This window comes from Bubalus kerabau, chromosome 18 (genome assembly GCF_029407905.1).
Source record: "Bubalus kerabau isolate K-KA32 ecotype Philippines breed swamp buffalo chromosome 18, PCC_UOA_SB_1v2, whole genome shotgun sequence".
Classification (NCBI taxonomy): Eukaryota; Metazoa; Chordata; class Mammalia; order Artiodactyla; family Bovidae; genus Bubalus; species Bubalus kerabau.
Genome location: NC_073641.1, coordinates 33996276 through 34014081, shown reverse-complemented (window position 1 = coordinate 34014081; position 17806 = coordinate 33996276). Strand labels below are relative to the sequence as shown.

The 17806-nt window shown below is 43.0% G+C and overlaps 1 protein-coding gene across 5 annotated transcripts in view; it reads left to right on the top strand.

The window, feature by feature from the left end:
• Positions 1-5848: 5848 nt before the first annotated feature.
• GHR (growth hormone receptor) overlaps positions 5849-17806 on the top strand; it is a 307084-nt gene continuing 295126 nt past the window's right edge. For 2 of the 5 annotated variants that reach the window (XM_055554866.1, XM_055554860.1), the window contains exons 1-2: positions 5849-6350; positions 6922-7103. The gene's annotated coding sequence lies outside the window, so the exon portion shown is untranslated. Of the gene's footprint in view, positions 6351-6921; positions 7211-17806 lie in introns of all 5 variants that reach the window. The other 3 variants (XM_055554861.1, XM_055554865.1, XM_055554859.1) reach the window with 3 other exon arrangements.

The following is a 17806-nucleotide window of genomic DNA, read 5'->3' as shown; positions in this document are numbered from 1 at the left end:
CTCAGCCTTTACCTCATTCAGCATGTGCTGCAGAGGGCCACTGACCTTGAGGAAAGTGCTGTTACGCTGCAGGCCCTCTCTCTCCTCAATAGTCCTCGCCCTGCCTAAGCATGTTTCCCAGCCAGGAATTCTCCAGCAGTTCCTCCCCTCACCTTGACCTTTCCTGGCTTCACTGGGTGGACACCAGGTAGTAGGCAGGTCTATTCCTTTGGTACACAAAGGGATCAGTATTATTCCTCTTGGGTTTTCACAATACCCTTGGAGAAGTCTAATTAGCAAATTAGATAGCTTATTTAGTAACTGGAAATATTCTGTGTGCCTAATTTATATAAAGTTGCTATGAAAAACTTTTTCATATCTGCTCAGATTACTTTCTCATTCACATTCCTTTTTTATTTTTATGTTTCCTCTTCTTTTAAAAATAAAGAGGATAAATAGAAAGAACCAAGTAATATGTGAAGACAAAGAGTAGGAGATGATTGAATGTGAAAGCAAAGAAGGGATGGAAATGCCCTGATAGTGGTAAGATTGCTAAATTCACTTCCGTGGAGCATAGGCTGAGTGACAGTAGAAGCTGGATCAGAGCTGGGGGTCCCATCACATCTCTCATACTTCAAGACTTCTGCCATTTCCACTACTCCAGAAAACCTAGTTGGAGGTTCATAGCTCTCCTCTATCTTGTGGTGATCATAATGGGATTGAATTTGATACTGGCATCAGTAATTTATGAAGGATTTTGATGAACTGGAATATAATTAAGGCAGAGGCCTAGGATGGTATAAGGTCTGGAAAACTCATCACATGAGAAGTAATGGAAAGACCTCCATGTGTTTGGCCTGGAAGAGAGGTAACTTACGGTGAGACATGCAGAAAGTGTGTCTCATGGAAAAAAAACAAATTTAAATTTCTAGTTTTTCCCTATGTGCTTTAGAGATAGAATCAGGTATCATAATAGAATATCAGATTCTGGCTAAAGTACTTTTAACAAAGGGTGCGATCACAGAATGGAACTTGGTTTCCAATGAGGGAGCTAATGGGTTACACATCAATATAATTATCCAGACAGAAGCTGGAGGATTGTCTATCAACTACTTTTTAAAAACAAGCTTTTGCATGTAGAGGCAGGATAGAGAAAATAATCTCAAAATATTTAAAACATTTTAAAAAATCTTTACACTTAAATTATTTAAAGGGTAACATTCTTTTATGAGTCTCTGTTAAGCTCTGTCTTGTCTGGTTCCTTTCTACCTGCTAGCTGCACATGCATGGCATTGCCCAGGCCCTGAGCTTTCCTGAGGGTGACTCTGACTCCACCAGAGAGAGTCAAGGCAATCATATTCCTTTTAATTTTTAAGAGCTCTGAATTGAAATACCAATTCTTTTTTTAAAATAAATTTATTTATTTTAATTGGAGGTTAATTACTTTACAATATTGTATTGGTTTTGCCATACATCAACATGAATCTGCCACAGATATACAAGTATTCTCCATCCTGAACCCCCTTCTTTCCTCCATCCCCGTACCATCCCTCTGGGTCGTCTCAGTGCACCAGCCCCAAGCATCCAGTATCATGCATTGAACCTGGACTGGTGATTCATTTCACATATGGTATTAGACATGTTTCAAAGCCATTCTCCCAAATCATCCCACCCTCTCCCTCTCCCACAGAGTCCAAAAGACTATTCTATACATCAGTGTCTCTTTTGCTATCTCGCATACAGGGTTATCGTTACCATCTTTCTAAATTCCATATATACGTGTTAGTATACTGTATTGGTGTTTTTCTTTCTGGCTTACTTCACTCTGTATAATAGGCTCCAGTTTCATCCACCTCATTAGAACTGATTCAAATGTATTCTTTTTAATGGCTGAGTAATACTCCATTGTGTATATGTACCACTGCTTTCTTATCCATTCATCTGCTGATGGACATCTAGGTTGCTTCCATGTCCTGGCTATTACAAACAGTGCTGTGATGAACATTGGGGTACATGTGTCTCTTTCCCTTCTGGTTTCCTCAGTGTGTATGCCCAGCAGTGGGATTGCTGGGTCATAAGGCAGTTCTATTTCCAGTTTTTTAAGGACTCTCCACACTGTTCTCCATAGTGGCTGTACTAGTTTGCATTCCCACCAACAGTGTAAGAGGGTTCTCTTTTCTCCACACCCTCTCCAGCATTTATTACTTGTAGACTTTTGGATCACAGCCATTCTGACTGGCTTGAAATGGTACCTCACTGTGGTTTTGATTTGCATTTCTCTGATAATGAGTGATGTTGAGCATCTTTTCATGTGTTCGTTAGCCATCTGTATGTCTTCTTTGGAGAAATGTCTATTTATTTCTTTGGCCCATTTTTTGATTGGGTTGTTTATTTTTCTGGAATTGAGCTGCAGCCTTCAGAATGGGAGAAAATAATAGCAAATGAAGCAACTGACAAACAACTAATCTCATAAATAACAATTCTATGAGATTCATAAAATAAATGGTGATTATAAGCTCTAAAACTGGCTCTGGGATCTCCTCATAAATCTTGGCTAAGAATTTCCAGATTAGGAAATAGTTTTTCCCCTGTTGGCTTTCAACAGAGGAAAGAAAGGGTAAATTCATTCCTCAATTGCTTTCTTCCCTTCATGATTCCCCTGCCACCTTCTCAACCAATGCAATTGGGAGTGAAGGCTAGGGACAGGGTGAGGAGAGTCAAGTGTGCTCTTGCAGAATGTTCACAACCATCACATGCTCAACTTTATAATATGCTGCTGAGTCCTGGGCAAAGAAGACATTCCCAGCATTTTTCCACCTGTTACCTGGCTTTCCTGAACCCCTTATCCTAGTATAGTTTTCTCTGAGTGGCTCTTCAGTGATTCACCTATTTATTATCTTTATTATTGTTCACTGTCTCCCCCAACTGGAATGCGAGTCCCGTGAAGGCAAGGTCTCTGTGAGCATGTCAGGTAGGTTTTGTTCCCTGATGCATCTTAAGTTCCTAGAACAAATCTGTCATGGTGCAGCCTCTCCACTACTTGTTGAATGAAAGAACCCCACTGGGAATTCAGTGTTAGTTTTCAAAAATCCTTTAAAGTAAGTGTGTTTTATCTTTAGAATATCACTAATTTTACCAGCAAATATTGTCATGGTTTAAATTCTCCAGCAAAACAAGAACAGTAGAATTTGGGAGACAATAGCAGTAACCCAGGCAGAAAAGATGATGGTGGTTCAGACCAGGTGCTAGGTATAGAGAGGGCTCAAGAAGAGACCCGATTCTGAGCATGGAGTATGACAAATGTGGAGGGTGGCAGTCTGGAGCCCTGTATAAAGCCCTAGGTTTGAGATACAAATTTGGAAGCTCTATATTTTCATTCAACTTGATTAAATATTTATTGGGCATCTTACTATTTGCTGGGAACCCACCTAGACATTTTAGATACAAATTGTAAGAATATATAGTACCTCCCTCAGAAGCCTCATAATTAATGTGAACAGTAGACATATTAATAAAAACTGAAATATTTAATAAAAGTAGGTATAAAGACTTATGAGGACACAGATGCAGGGATAGTTAATTAATTCCATCTTTGGGAAAAGCCAGGCATGAAACAACTGAGTTGGAATTTGAAGGTTAAGGAGAATCTCCCTATCTGGTCAAAGTAGAATATTTCAGGCAGACAGGAAGGCTTGGTAAGTACAACTTCATGTTTCATCAGTTAAAGGTACTCTGTCATGCCTTAACTTGCAGCAAATGAGTTAATTCAGTACCTGATATATTTCCCCTCATAATCTAGAAAATATAAAGAGGCAAATACTACGATAGACCTAATATGATCATATATGAGATCGGAGGATCTTTATTCACGGAGCTTAAAGAGGACTGCCTCTCATGTAAGCTGAAATTTTATGTCTGGTTTCATAACTTTTTATATTAACCAATGTTTTTAGTGCATGGTGACCTGTCTCTCAAAGATGGAGCAGTCAGTTCCCCTGCCTCACAGAATGAAGGCTCCAGATGAACCCAGAGGAAGAAAGAAGGTAATCTTTCTTTGCTAAGCATGGCCCTGAAATGGTCTCAGGGCACAAACACCAGAATTAGAATATATTTCGTGAGTCCATCTGGCACCTGCTAGACTAGATCAAGTTTGGACTTGAGGGGGAGAAGGGGGAGCAAGGATAAGAAGGCACAGAGGTGATATAAAGAGAGAATTTGGCGATGCCAGAGTCTGAAGTGCCAACTTGGAAGGTCATCTCAGAAGGAGTCGAGTCAGCATTCTAGGACTGCCTGATTTCCACTCCTGTCAGAACTGCTCTTTCAGCCAACCTGGCGGCAGCAGTGGCCACCCAGCAGGTGTTCGCCTGCCTGTGCCCTAATCTCTATGTGGGCAACTCCCCCTTTAAAAACCCCAGACACTGATAAGCACTCCTTCTGCTCTAGGAGTATATAACCCCAGAAGTCAAAGGATTAGGGGTGGTTCTGAGGGAAAGGACATGAATTTGAGCAAACTCTGGGAGACAGTGAAGGACAGGGAAGCCAGGTGTGCTGCAGTCCATGGGTCACAGAGTTGGACACAGCCTAGCCACTGAGGGAAAGGAAGCCTCATTAGACTTGAGTCTAATGATAGAGGGGATAGAGCTGGGGAAGGACCAGTTCAAGATCAACACCCACCTGCCTCAAGATGGGACAGTGTGATCCACACCCCGTCTAGAATCTTCCCCCTCCTTTCCTGCTGGGTGTCTTTGCCTTGAACAGTTGGCTTGCTGAGCCACAGCTGAGCACCAGAAAGGACTCCAAGGAACAGAATTTTCCACTTCCTTGATTCCTTTAAAAACAGGGGTATCTGACGTGACATCTGCTGCCCCCAAGTCCTTGGTCCTGTGTTTCTTTCATTCTTGCCCCACCCACCCTCCGGACCGTCCTCTCATCCCTTACTATTTTCCATGCCCTCGGGATTTTTGTTTTATTCTAGTGCTAAGAAGCTTGGTTTCTTTAAGTTGTTGCTTAAACATTTATCTCTGGGTATAAATTTGGCTTTGTGTCTTGGAATCCTGTAAAATACATACATACATATATATATATATATATATATATATATATATGTAATTTAGTAAACTCAAGCTGTTAAATAAATGGCATTCCAAGTGGCTGTGAGTAATAAAGTTAAATAGTAAAAAGATAGCATGACGCGCTGGTCTGTCAGATCTCAGACAACCTGGAACTGGACTTTTGAACTTTCTGCTTAGAAAAGCCTGTGGTGACGAGAGTTTGATGCTTTAACAACATGACGGGCTTAGGCAGAACGATACTGACTTTCTAAAGCACGTTGACAGCTTTTCACTTTATATTCCCTGCAGTGGAATGAGGTGGAAAGGCCCCTATTTGACAGATGTCCCGCGCAGGACATTTACAAGCCACATTCCCTAGGTTGCACACAAGGACAATCCGGGGGCTGAGGCCTGTGTCTGAATACCCGCCTCCCTGTGCTCCAGGGTCTGGACATACTCCTATTCTAACATGCCTTGTGTCCTTGGTAAATTACTTCATCTCTCCTGCCTCTGTTTTCTAACCTCTAAAATGAGGTTCTTCCTACTTTTAACTATCTTTTCACCATGCCCCAGCAAGTAGGAGTTTGGAAATTGATTGCAGGTGGAAAGAGGCAGTGTTGGGTTTGCTAATGACGCTTTTCAAGCGGTCTTGTCCGTTTTCTCCCCCTTTCCAGCAGAGAGCTAAGCGTTCCTCTGAATTTGTTGACTGCACTTAGGCTCTTTTAGGTCCTGCCTCCTTTCTGGGAACAGGGGTGGGCGGAGAGGAAGGAAGTGCCCTGCAACTACCAATATTTTCCTCTAGGAGGAGCCGCGCAGCCCAAATGAGAGTGACACGCACCAACTCCCAACTCCTCGCCGGGGAACGCTTCATCCCAGCTCCGCCGAAGGCTCGGCCGGGACGGCGCTCGGCCCCTCCGCAGCGGGTCTCGAACCGGCCTCCCTCAACTCCCGCTCCCCCTCGCTGCGGCCGCCCGGCTCCCGGGGGCGGCGGGCCGGGCCCGGCTTGACCCCTGGTGAACGGCGGCCGCCGGTTCCCACCCCTCCCCTCCCAGCCTCCCTTCCCGGCTCACCCCGCCCCCTCCCCCCTCCCCGAGCCTGACAGCTTGCGAGCCGCGGAGCAGGGCGCAGCCATGGGAAGAGGAGGCGGTCTGGGGAGCAGCGGCGGCGGCGGCGGCAGCGGAGGCTGCTGCAGCGGCGGCGGCGGCGGCGGCGGCTGCTGAGCCGAGGCGGCGGCGGGGACCCGGGGGGCCGCAGGGCCCCGCGCCCTGGGCCCCAGCGCGGACGCGAACCGCGCTCTCTCTCCCGAGGCTCGGCTCGGAGGTACTGGAAGGGAGGTCCGGGATCGGGCTGTTACTTTTCCACTGTTGTGTCGGGGGGCCTGGGAGTGGAGCCTGGGACGCCAGTTGTTTATGAAAACTGGGGAATCTGTCTTACGTATTTACACTGATAATTTTTGTCCTGGTGACTTGGGGGTTGGCGGTGCGCCCCTCCTCCTCGCCAACAAGTTGTTTTCAGCTGGTGGGTAGTTGTAACCCGATCCACGCTCTGGACGTGTGTATGTGTGTGTGTGTAAGTTAGTGGGGGGCATCATGGAGTTAAGGGTGACAGGCGAACCACCCCACGCTGGCGCCTGCACCCACCCGTGTTTGCGGTGCCTGGAGGGGCTTCCTCCGAATCCAGTTTTGTTCAAGTCTTAGAAGTTTTGCGAGCGTTTCTGTTTGACACCATCAGTCAGCGAGGCTGGGGCAGGAACTGCAGAGACTCAGCTGCTGAGCGAGGAGAGGTCCCAGGCTGCGCAGGGAGAGGGCAAAAGAGAGGAGGTGGTCCGGCTGTGCGCCTCTACCCCTCGCGCTCTTCCCCAAAGCGCACCACCCTTTGTGCGTTTGTGCAGGCTGCAGCCGGGACATTGGCACCGACGGAGCTGGGGCTAGAGTCACGGCCAGCAGTCCGCATGAGCTGAGGTGGGTGGAGATCGTGGCGAGCCGAGCTCCTCCAGTCCTGGACACACTTGGGGTTATGAAATCGACCAGGCTCAAAGTTTTGACAGAACTGCTCGAGGCAAGAGAGCCGCGGGTGAGTGGGATAGTGTCGGATCTGGGGTGAAGAGTCTGGCGGTGCTCAGTGGGAGGGTGCTGAGCAGGGTCACCGACTTGCGGGTGCACAGTGAACTCTATTTGGGGGTGAGTGCTTTGTATATAACCCGGAGCAGGAGGGTACGCCTGTTGGGGCCGCGCTGCGGGAGTCGGTGGCCGGTTGCGGGGTCTGAGTGTTGAATGGGTGTACGTGCGCGCTGTGTGTGTGAGCCCATGTGTGCTCCTGGGGGTGGGGGGCGTGTCGGAGCCTGAGCCAGTAGGGTGTGCGGGGGAGTTGGGGGAGGAGGCCGGAGAGGTGCGGCCCCTCTGTTTGTGCCGCCAGAAGACCTTGGAAGGGACAGGGAAAGGTAACGGGAAGCCAGAGGGTTGGGAAGTCGCAGGAGTTGCTGAACGGGATTGAAGTACCACAGACTTTAAAATACTAATCCCTTAGCCATCCAAGGGCTGGTGGTAGAGGTTTCTGGAGCTCTCAGGAGACCTGCACAGGAGGACTGAGAGTCTAGGAGATGTGTGAATGTGTGGGTCCAGAAGCCCGGAGACGCGGACGCAGTTTGGATCGGTGGATCTGAGATTCCCAGGGTGCTGTAGTCAGTCTCTGGGGAGTTTAGGCTCCCTGGTGTGTGTGCCTGGGAAGGCACTCACCTTTCCTCACCGTGGCAGTTCTGTGCCCTGAGCAGTTGCTGTCATCTTGGAAGTTCTCTTCTCTGGGGATTCCAGGGTATATAGACTTTGCAAGTAACTAGTATTGAAACATTTCTAGAAAGTAAAATGCTGGATAGAAACGAAATAAAATTTAGTGGACGAGAGTTGTTGGTTCCATCTTTTCTGTGACTGGAGATTGTTTCCTTCTGAGAAAAGCAAAGATCAGTGTTGCCAGATTAGATTTCAAGGAGTCTGGGTCATTGATGGTTTCCCTTCAGATGGACTTTAGATGGAGCTGGAAGGGTGTGTTTTAAGCCAGAAACCATTGAAAAACTTCATTTGTGGCTTAAGTATGTCCCATCTCTCATCTTCTTCCTCCCTCTTGTAAACTTCTTGCTTTACATGAATCTAAGGAAAGTTGGTGAGTCAACATTCAGTTTTTCTTTTGGAGTAAATATATCACAGTGAAATTATAGTTTAAATCTCCTGAATAGCATGGAAAACCAGCACTTCATGGGCAGAGGTGTGAAATGAAAATCTATAAATGCATTGACAAAGTGACGACACCAGTGCATTTCTTTTTTCAAGCTGAGCATAACTTTGCCTGCCAAATATTTGTTCTAGGCAGAGTTTGGGGCTATGCTTTTGATTGTTAGTTTTTAAACAGCAGACTCCACATCATAAACTTTTTAAATGGATTCTATTATTAGATGCCTTCTCTGTGCTATCTGGTGCCTGTGTTAACAGATGTTTATAGTGCTTAGTAACCTATGGAATTGTCATATTGAGTATTTTGTTAGCTCAAGACATGTTTATAGCATAATGTAATAAATGAACCCTTTGCAGTCTGCTTCTGCCAAGCACATGAAGCACCCCAACATGGAAACAAATCTTAAAGTTGGTCCAACTTGGCAAACCTTTTGGACTATCTGCTAGTAAGCGTTGTTAATATAAAGATAGATCTGAGTGATACACTGAGAATAAGGCACAGCATAATGGTTTGCTTAGAAAAAAGGCATGGATTGTATTTTTTAAATCTACTAACCTTATGCTTCTGGTCATTCTACTGGTAAACTGCACAATTCCAGAGTTTTGGTTTACTTTCAGAGAATATATTTTTTAAAAGTATGTCAATAATGAAAATAATTTCTATTTTGTGTGTGTGTTCACATATGTCCATACAAATCACCTCTTTTTCTTTTTGAAAAAGAAAACCCTATAAACTGTGGTAGTGACTTAAATAATATGAGTATTCAAATCACCTAATCATTTTCTGAATCTTGAGTTGATAAGAATCGAAGTGTTCTAAGGATAGAGTCATACCTTTGCTAGCTGGGTAAACAAGGCAATACAGGATGTCTTTTTGGTAAAGTGAAATTTTTTTAAACCTGGGACAGTATAAAGTAAAGAATATACTCAATAACATGGTTGATTAGTATAATCACTGACTTTAGAGGTAACTCCCTACCAGGGGCAAGAACCACCACTTCAGAGCCATCCCTATTAGTAGACCAGCTGAGCTCTTCTTGGAAATAATCAGATGAAAATCTTGCTTCCTCACTAGCCAGTCTTTTCTAGGAGAGATTCATGACTAGAAAGTTCTGCCTATACTGAATCAACATTTTCTTCTGCTTACTGGCCTAAACTGCAACCACATGCTGCGGCTGCTGCTGCTAAGTCGCTTCAGTGGTGTCTGACTCTGTGCGACCCCATAGACGGCAGCCCACCAGGCTCCCCCGTCCCTGGGATTCTCCAGGCAAGAACACTGGAGTGGGTTGCCATTTCCTTCTCCAATGCACAAAGGTGAAAAGAGAAAGTGAAGTCACTGTCATGTCCGACTCTTAGGGACCCCTTGGACTGCTGCCTACCAAGCTCCTCCGCCCATGAGATTTTCCAGGCAAGAGTACTGGAGTGGGGTGCCATTGCCTTCTCCGCTGGAACCACATACAGTGAATCTAATCTCTCATCCCTTTAAGTGCTGCATGGAGAACAAATAGCCTGCTCCTTCTTCCTGAATTCTTTTTTGCCTGTTCTCAGAGTTGTTCCTCACCCACTGTGGAGTGCCACACATTTCTGCCCTGACCAATATGCCCTTGAGTCCACATTCTCACCATCTTTCCTAAGGTATATCATCCAAAACATAGATGTGAAATGCTGAGTCCTGGACGTTCTACATCTATTCAGTTCAGTTCAGTTCAGTCGCTCAGTTGTGTCCGACTCTTTGCGACCCCATGAATCGTAGCACGCCAGCCCTCCCTGTCCATCACCAACTCCCGGAGTTTACCCAAACTCATGTCCATCAAGTCGGTAATGCCATCCAGCCATCTCATCCTCTGTCGTCCCCTTCTTCTCCTTCCCCCAATCCCTCCCAGCATCAGGGTCTTTTCCAATGAGTCAACTCTTCGCATGAGGTGGTCAAAGTATTGGAGTTTCAGCCTCAGCACCAGTCCTTCCAATTAAGTCAGCTTAATATTCATGAGCTCTTTTAGCCATTTCATTACACTGTTCACTAATTTCAAACCTGTAAACAACTCATTTCTTCTCAGATTATTAATCATCCACAGTCAAAACATTATGATATAATAGTTTCAAGACTTTTTTTCATGCCTGAACTCCCAATGAGTCTGTGGAAAATGTAATACCGTGTAGGTGAATAGAATTCAACATGCAGTGAAGACAGCTCTCTCATTTCTTACTATCAAGGCATACCAAGCCCTGAATAGCAGATGTAGAATATTCTGAAAATGAGCAAATTGCAGCTGCACGTTATAGACAGGTAGAGATGACGTTGTGAGATATTCTTTTCACAAGTGTGAGTTGGTATTTGCAGTCAGCATTTATTGAAGGCTTGTTCTGTCCAAGTCCTAGACACTATACTATCTGGCCCTAAATGAAGTGAAAGTACATCGAACAGAGACACTTCCTCAGGCAATGAGGTTGAAGATGTACATATAGGACATGAACTGAGTCAACAACCTTGTCTTCCTCTGAAGATAAATGCTTGCTGATGCCGCAGGGAAGTCTAGAGCAGTTATATGTCAGTACTCAGGGAGCTCCCTGATACTCCTCACTTACCAAGTCCTCACCTTGGAGGGAGGAAGCAAAGCTGGTGCATACAGGGGAGAGGGCGTGGTGCAAAGGCAGCAGCTTTGGGACCCATCTGAGCCCAGTTTGAGTCTGAACTTTACTACCAACATGCAAATTAACTCCACTGAGAATGAATTTTCTTCTCTGTGAATATTTTGTGCCTACTGCCAGTGAGTATTTTCTCCTCTGTGAGTATTTTGTGCCAGGACAGAGGCGTTTCCACATGTAGCATTTACGACCTGGACTTGGTATTAGACACCTATCTGTTATGATTGATTTCTCTTTTGTGTATCTGGCTGAGGCTTCCCGACTAAATTATGAGTTTCCTCTGCCACCAGCTGAGAATCTGCCACAGCCGAGACTCTTCTGTCTTCCTGCAGAAAGTGTTTATGCTTGATGATGATGACAGTGTTGTTTATATCAGTAAGTCTGGATGTGAAAGAAATGACCATTTCTTCTTGGTAAAAAGAGAAAACTAACCTATGATAAAGACTGACTTCTGGGCCTATCAGAAGATCCTGCTGCTGCTGCTGCTAAGTCGCTTCAGTCGTGTCCGACTCTATACAACCCCATAGACGGCAGCCCACCAGGCTCCCGTCCCTGGGATTCTCCAGGCAAGAACACTGGAGTCAGAAGATCCTACTTGTGCACAAACTTCAGTCAAGACAAGGGGCCAGTGTGATTCTTGTGCTCTTAGATGCAATTGTCCATGCTGTCCCCTTCGTGTGTGTGTGTGTGTGTGTGTGTGTGTGTCTGCTTGCAGTAACAGTCCTCACCCATCCCCCTTGCATTAAGGTCTCCATCCATATTACATTTTCTTCCTTGCTTTATTCTTTCCTCATTTAAAGGGAGGAAATAGTCAATGATAAAGTGCATTTTTTAAAGTTCAAAAATCTATTTCGTTGTATTGACCTATGTGGGAAAAGAAGCTGAAAAAGGTATATATACATACATATATCTGAACCACTTTGCTGTACACTTGAAACTAACACAATATTTTAAATCAGCTATACATCAATTAAAAAATTTTTTAAATCTATTTCACTACTCCCTACCTCTTATTCACCCTCCTCCCTCAAATATAGCAGATCTATTGATAAATACTTGAATATATAATTTCTAAACCGAAGTTCTGCTTTGATATTAGAAACCTGCCAGTTAGGGTGACATAATGTGAAATAAAGTAGGTGTCAGGAAACCTGGGTCTCCTCACCTCTGCTTCCAATAGGCTTTGTAATTTTTGCAGACTACTTAACTTTCTTGAGCGTCATATTTCTCACAAGTTAATAACAAATAAACAACAAAAAGAGAGGAATTATCAAGATGATCTCCTAGGATTTTTTGCAGAGCTATATTTGTATCCATTAAATTACTGAATTTCTCTCTCAGATCTTTTTGGGCTTTGCTTGAACATCTGTAGGAACACCTATTTCCCTCATTTTCAGTCTCGTGGTCAACTCTTTACATATCTGTGTTCCTTGCTAGGCTGTGGGATTCTCAAGAGCACAAAATAAATGTGATTCGTTTTTTTTATTGTTTCACTCTGCTAAATGCTGTAGACACAGCCGTGTGGAAAGAGTGTTATTTGACTTAATGTGGGCTACCTTGGACAGTTGAGCTATAATTTATATCATTTATTTAACAGTGTGCAACAATTTTGGATATAAGCATCAAGAAATACTGTTTAATGATTCTCTTCCCTTACCGTTAATTTTTAAAAATCAATTATGTAAAACAGATAAAAATGTAATCACAACCATGCTTCCAGCTCCCATTTCTAAACAATACCAGCTCATCACAGTCTAATGCAGGAGGTCTTCCTGAAGTAGTTTCTTTTCTTTTGTTGTTGTTTTTATTTTGAGCTAAATAAATTTCCATGAAGAGTACCAGATTCTTAAAAGAAGAATGACAGAGAGGGTCATTGCTTAGTCTCAACTTCCTTTTGGGGTGTTTCTTACTTAATATAAGCGAATGAACCCTTAGGTCAGGTCCCCATTTCACTGAATAATGATTCATAGGAAGGCGATGATTTCGTCAAATTATTTGGCTGTGTGTTTTTAATTAGCCTCTCACCTTCAAATACTCCGTTCCCAAATCAGTAGATAATTTCTTCTACAGAGTCCTTAAAACTTCCACATATGTTTACTGCTCTGATTAGGGCTTGCATCTTTTGTTATTGACTAGACTTCAGTCAGTTTTCTTTAGAAGAATGTCATTATAATCCCAATGAAATAGACTTCTTAGATTGTGAATTTGTTTAAATATAAACAAGTCTATCCCCTGCTGGCTGGGCTTCTAAGTGGAAAATGTATCCTAAGGAAAATGCTCACTTCATGGAGATTTGGCACCAGTGGTAGAAAGTACCCCATAAATCCCTCAGTCAGCATTAGAACCAAAAGGGCTTGCAAATTGAACAGGTGCTTTGATGTATTGGTCTATGGTGGACAGCCTGCTATGCTAGACATTTGCTGTAATAACTCCTTGATTGTATCTTCAGTTGTTTACAAAATATAACATTTAAAGTAATATATAATTAAAAACCTTAAGAGAGGCATCCCTCTCTGTTCCTTTAGTATAGGGCTTCCCTGGTGGCTCACATGGTAAAGAATCGGCCTGCAATGCTGGAGACCCAGGTTCAATCCCTGGCTTAGGACGATCTCCTGGAGAAGGGAATGACAACCAACTCCAGTATTCTTATCCGGAGAATCCCATGGATAGTGGGGTCTGGCAGGCTACAGTCCATGGGCTCACAAAGAGCCGAAAACAAATGCGTGACTAACACTTGTTGATGTATTAGACATATGATAAAGTCATTGGTGCATAGAAAAACTCATTTTTTGTCTTAAAAATATCCTTTATCAAAGCATCACATTATATCCACCTTTTTTTTTTTTAATCTTTGAGTGGTCATATCAAAAAAGTAGAGTGAGATCATTACAAAAGAGAGTCTTACAAAGTTTTCTTCTCGTGCTCGTTAAACTAGAAGGTGCTACTGTGATGCAGAAAATACATCATCTCAAGTTTGAGGATGGCTGATGAGTCCTCAGTTAGACTTCCAGTTATGATTGCTGTCATTCAGCTTTGTCCTTGGTCAGGATGATGGCATATGATCCCACTTCACCCTATCAGTGGCTTCTTTGGACATCTTCAAGCTATGTTATTGTTACCCGGGAGAAACCTCAATTTGATAAAGCAAAGTAAAGAGCCTAGAAAAGCATAAGTGAATGAGAAATTGTGAAAAGATCCCTGAAGACAAACCCTCTACAATGGTTTCTTCCCATAAGGGGAGAAGATACCAGGATCCCTGCCAAGATGAGGATGACAGAAAAGACACCAGTTTTATACCGAACAAGTCAGAAAGACTAAAGAAAGAGCAGCAGAATGAAGAGGAAGGATTTCTTTTTATCAGCAGTCAATGCAGCACCATATTTCCAATAGGGACATGTCCAAAACAATCTTTGTTTGTCATAGAATAAACATTCAATACTGATATGTTACTAATGATATTGTTTTTGTTCAGTCACTAAGTCATGTCTGGCTTTTTGCGACCCCATGGACTGCAGTATGTGAGGCTTCACTGTCCTTTACTATTTCCCAGAGTTTGCTCAAACTCATGTCAGTTTGTTGGTGATGCATCCAACCATCTCATCCTCTGTCATCCCCTTCTCCTCCTGCCTTCAATCTTTCCCACCTATTAGGGTGAGTCAGCTCTTTGCATCAGGTGGCCAATGTATTGGAGCTTCAGCTTCAGCATCAGTCCTTCCAATGAATATTCAGGTTTGATTTCCTTGCCATCCAAGGGACCCTTAAGAGTCTTCTCCAGCACTGCAATTTGAAAGGATCAATTCTTTGGCGCTCAGGCTTCTTTTTGGTCTAACTCTCATATCCATACATGCCTACTGGAATAACTATAGTTTTGACTATATGGATCTTTGTTGGCAAAGTGATGTCTCTGCTTTTGAATATGCTATCTAGGTTTGTCATAGCTTTCCTTCTGAGGAGTGAGTGTCTTTTAATTTCATGACTGCAATCACTGTCCCTAGTGATTTTGGAGCCCAAGAAAAGAAAATCTATCACTCTTTTCACTTTCTCCCACCTATTTGCCATGAAGTGATGAGACGATGCTGTGATCTTAGTTTTTTGAATTTGAGTTTTAAGCCAGTTTTTTTGTTCTTCTCTTTCACCCTCCTCAAGAGGCTCTTTAGTTCATCTTCACTTTCTGCTATTAGAGTGGTATTATCTGCATATCTGAAGTTGTTGATATTTCTCTCAGCAACCTTGATTAGTGATTAGTCCAGCCTGGCATTTCATATGATGTACTCTGCATAGAAGTTAAATTAGAAAGGTGACAATATACAGTCTTGACGTATTCCTTTCCCAGTTTGAACCAGTTTGCTCCATGTCCGTTTCTAACTCTTGCTTCTTGACCTGCATGCAGGTTTCTCAGGAAAGAGGTAAGGTACGCTGGTATTTCCATCTCTTTGAGAATTTTCCACAGTTTGTTGTGATCCACACAGTCAAAGGCTTTAGCGTAGTCAGTGATATAGAAGTAGATATTTTTCTGGAATCCTGTGCTTTTTCTATGATCGAATGAATGTTGGCAATTTGAGCTCTGGTTCCTCTGCCTTTTCTAAATCCAGCTTTTATATCTGGAAGTTCTCAGTTCACATAGTGCTGAAGCCTAGCTTGAAGGATTTTGAGCATTACCTGGCTAGCGTGTGAAATGAGTGCAATTGTGCGGTAGTTTGAGCATTCCTTGGCATTGCTCTTCTTTGGGATTGGAATGAAAACTGACCTTTTCCAGTCCTGTGGCCACTGCTGAGTTTTCCAAATATGCTAAGATATTCAGTGCAGCACTTTGACGGCATCATCTTTCAGGATTTGAAATAGCTCAGCTGGAATTCCATCACCTCCTCTAACTTTGTTTGTACTAAGGCTCATTTAACTTCACACTCTAGGATGTCTGGCTCTAGGTGAGTGACCACACCATCATCATCTATGTCATTAACACCTTTTTTGAACATCTGTACAGACCTACAAGACCTTCTAGAACTAACACCAAATAAAGAATACCCTTTTCGTCCTAGGGGATTGGAATGCAAAAGTAGTCAAGAGACAAGTCAAGAGACACCTGGAGTAACAGGCAAGTTTGGCCTTGGAGTACAAAATGAAGTAGAGAGAAGGCTGACAGAGTTTTGTCCAGAGAACGCACTGGTCATAGCAAACACCCTCTTCCAGCAACACAAGAGATGACTCTACACATGGACATCACCAGATGGTCAATACCAAAATCAGACTGATTATATTTTTTGTAGCTGAAGTTGGAGAAGCTCTATACAGTCAGCAAAAATAAGACCCAGAGCTGACTGTAGCTCAGATCATGAGCTCCTTATTTCAAAGTTCAGGGTCAAATTAAAGAAAGTAGGGAAAAACCACTAGGCCAGTCAGATATGATCTAAATCAAATCCCTTATGATTATACTGTGGAGGTAAAGAATATATTTAAGAGATTAGATCTGGTAGACAGAGTGCCTGAAAAATTATGTGGAGGTTCATAACATTATACAATAGGCAGTGACCAAAACCATCCCAAGGGAAAAAAATGCAAGAAGGCAAAGTGGTTGTCTTATGAGGCTTTACAAATAGCTGAAAAAAGAAGAGAAGTGAAAGGCAAGGGAGAAAGGGAAAGATACACCCAACTGAATGCAGAGAATAGCAAGGAGAGATAAGAAGCCCTTCTTAAATGAACAATGCCAAGAAATAGAGGAAAACAGTAGATTGGGAAAGACTAGAGATCTCATCAAGAAAATTGGAGATATCAAGGGAATATTTCATGCAAAGATGGACACAATAAAGGACAGAAACAGTAAGAACCTAACAGAAGCAAAGAGATTAAGAAGAATTGACAAGAATATACAGAAGAACTAACGACGTTAGTATGTAGTAAAATAGAGAGAAATTGAGGTTGTTGACAAGACCTACGTGGAGAGTTGGGGGCAAAAGGATGTGGATAGAATTGGAGGATCACTAGTCTCTAAGCTCATAATGCAAATTTAATATTAATTCACCTTAGATTAATGATGGCACCCAAACGTGATGACCAGGTTTCCAAAGTGGATCTTGTTCAGGGCCTTGGAAACCTTGAAGCAAGGTGGAAACATTTTTAATTTTTCCACAGGATGCAGTAGAACTGGGAATAATCATCCTGTCTGCCAGCTCTTGGTATACCCTCATCACAGAGTATGAAATTTTAATTCTCTTTGCCTTTGTCCTGTACACTTTAGTGTTTTTATTTATTCTTTCAGTACATATAAGGTATGCAAGAGTTAACTATGTCATCTGAAAAGTACTTTGAAAACTAATTAGGAAAAGATGCTGAATAAATAAGATATTTTATTAGCCTGCAGGATGAAAATTGGCCAACCTACTCATTCCAATCCCAAAGAAAGGCAATGCCAAAGAATGCTCAAACTACCGCACAATTGCACTTATCTCACACACTAGTAAAGTAATGCTCAAAATTCTCCAAGCCAGGCTTCAGCAATATGTGAACCATGAACTTCCTGATGTTCAAGCTGGTTTTAGAAAAGGCAGAGGAACCAGAGATCAAATTGCCAACATCCGCTGGATCATGGAAAAAGCAAGAGAGTTCCAGAAAAACATCTATTTCTGCTTTATTGACTATGCCAAAGCCTTTGACTGTGTGGATCACAAAAAACTGTGGGAAATTCTTCAAGAGATGGGAATACCAGACCACCTGATCTGCCTCTTGAGAAATCTGTATGCAGGTCAGAAAGCAACAGTTAGAACTGGACATGGAACAACAGACTGGTTCCAAATAGGAAAAGGAGTACTTCAAGGATGTATATTGTCACCCTGCTTATTTAACTTATATGCAGAGTACATCATGAGAAACGCTGGACTGGAAGAAACACAAGCTGGAATCAAGATTGCT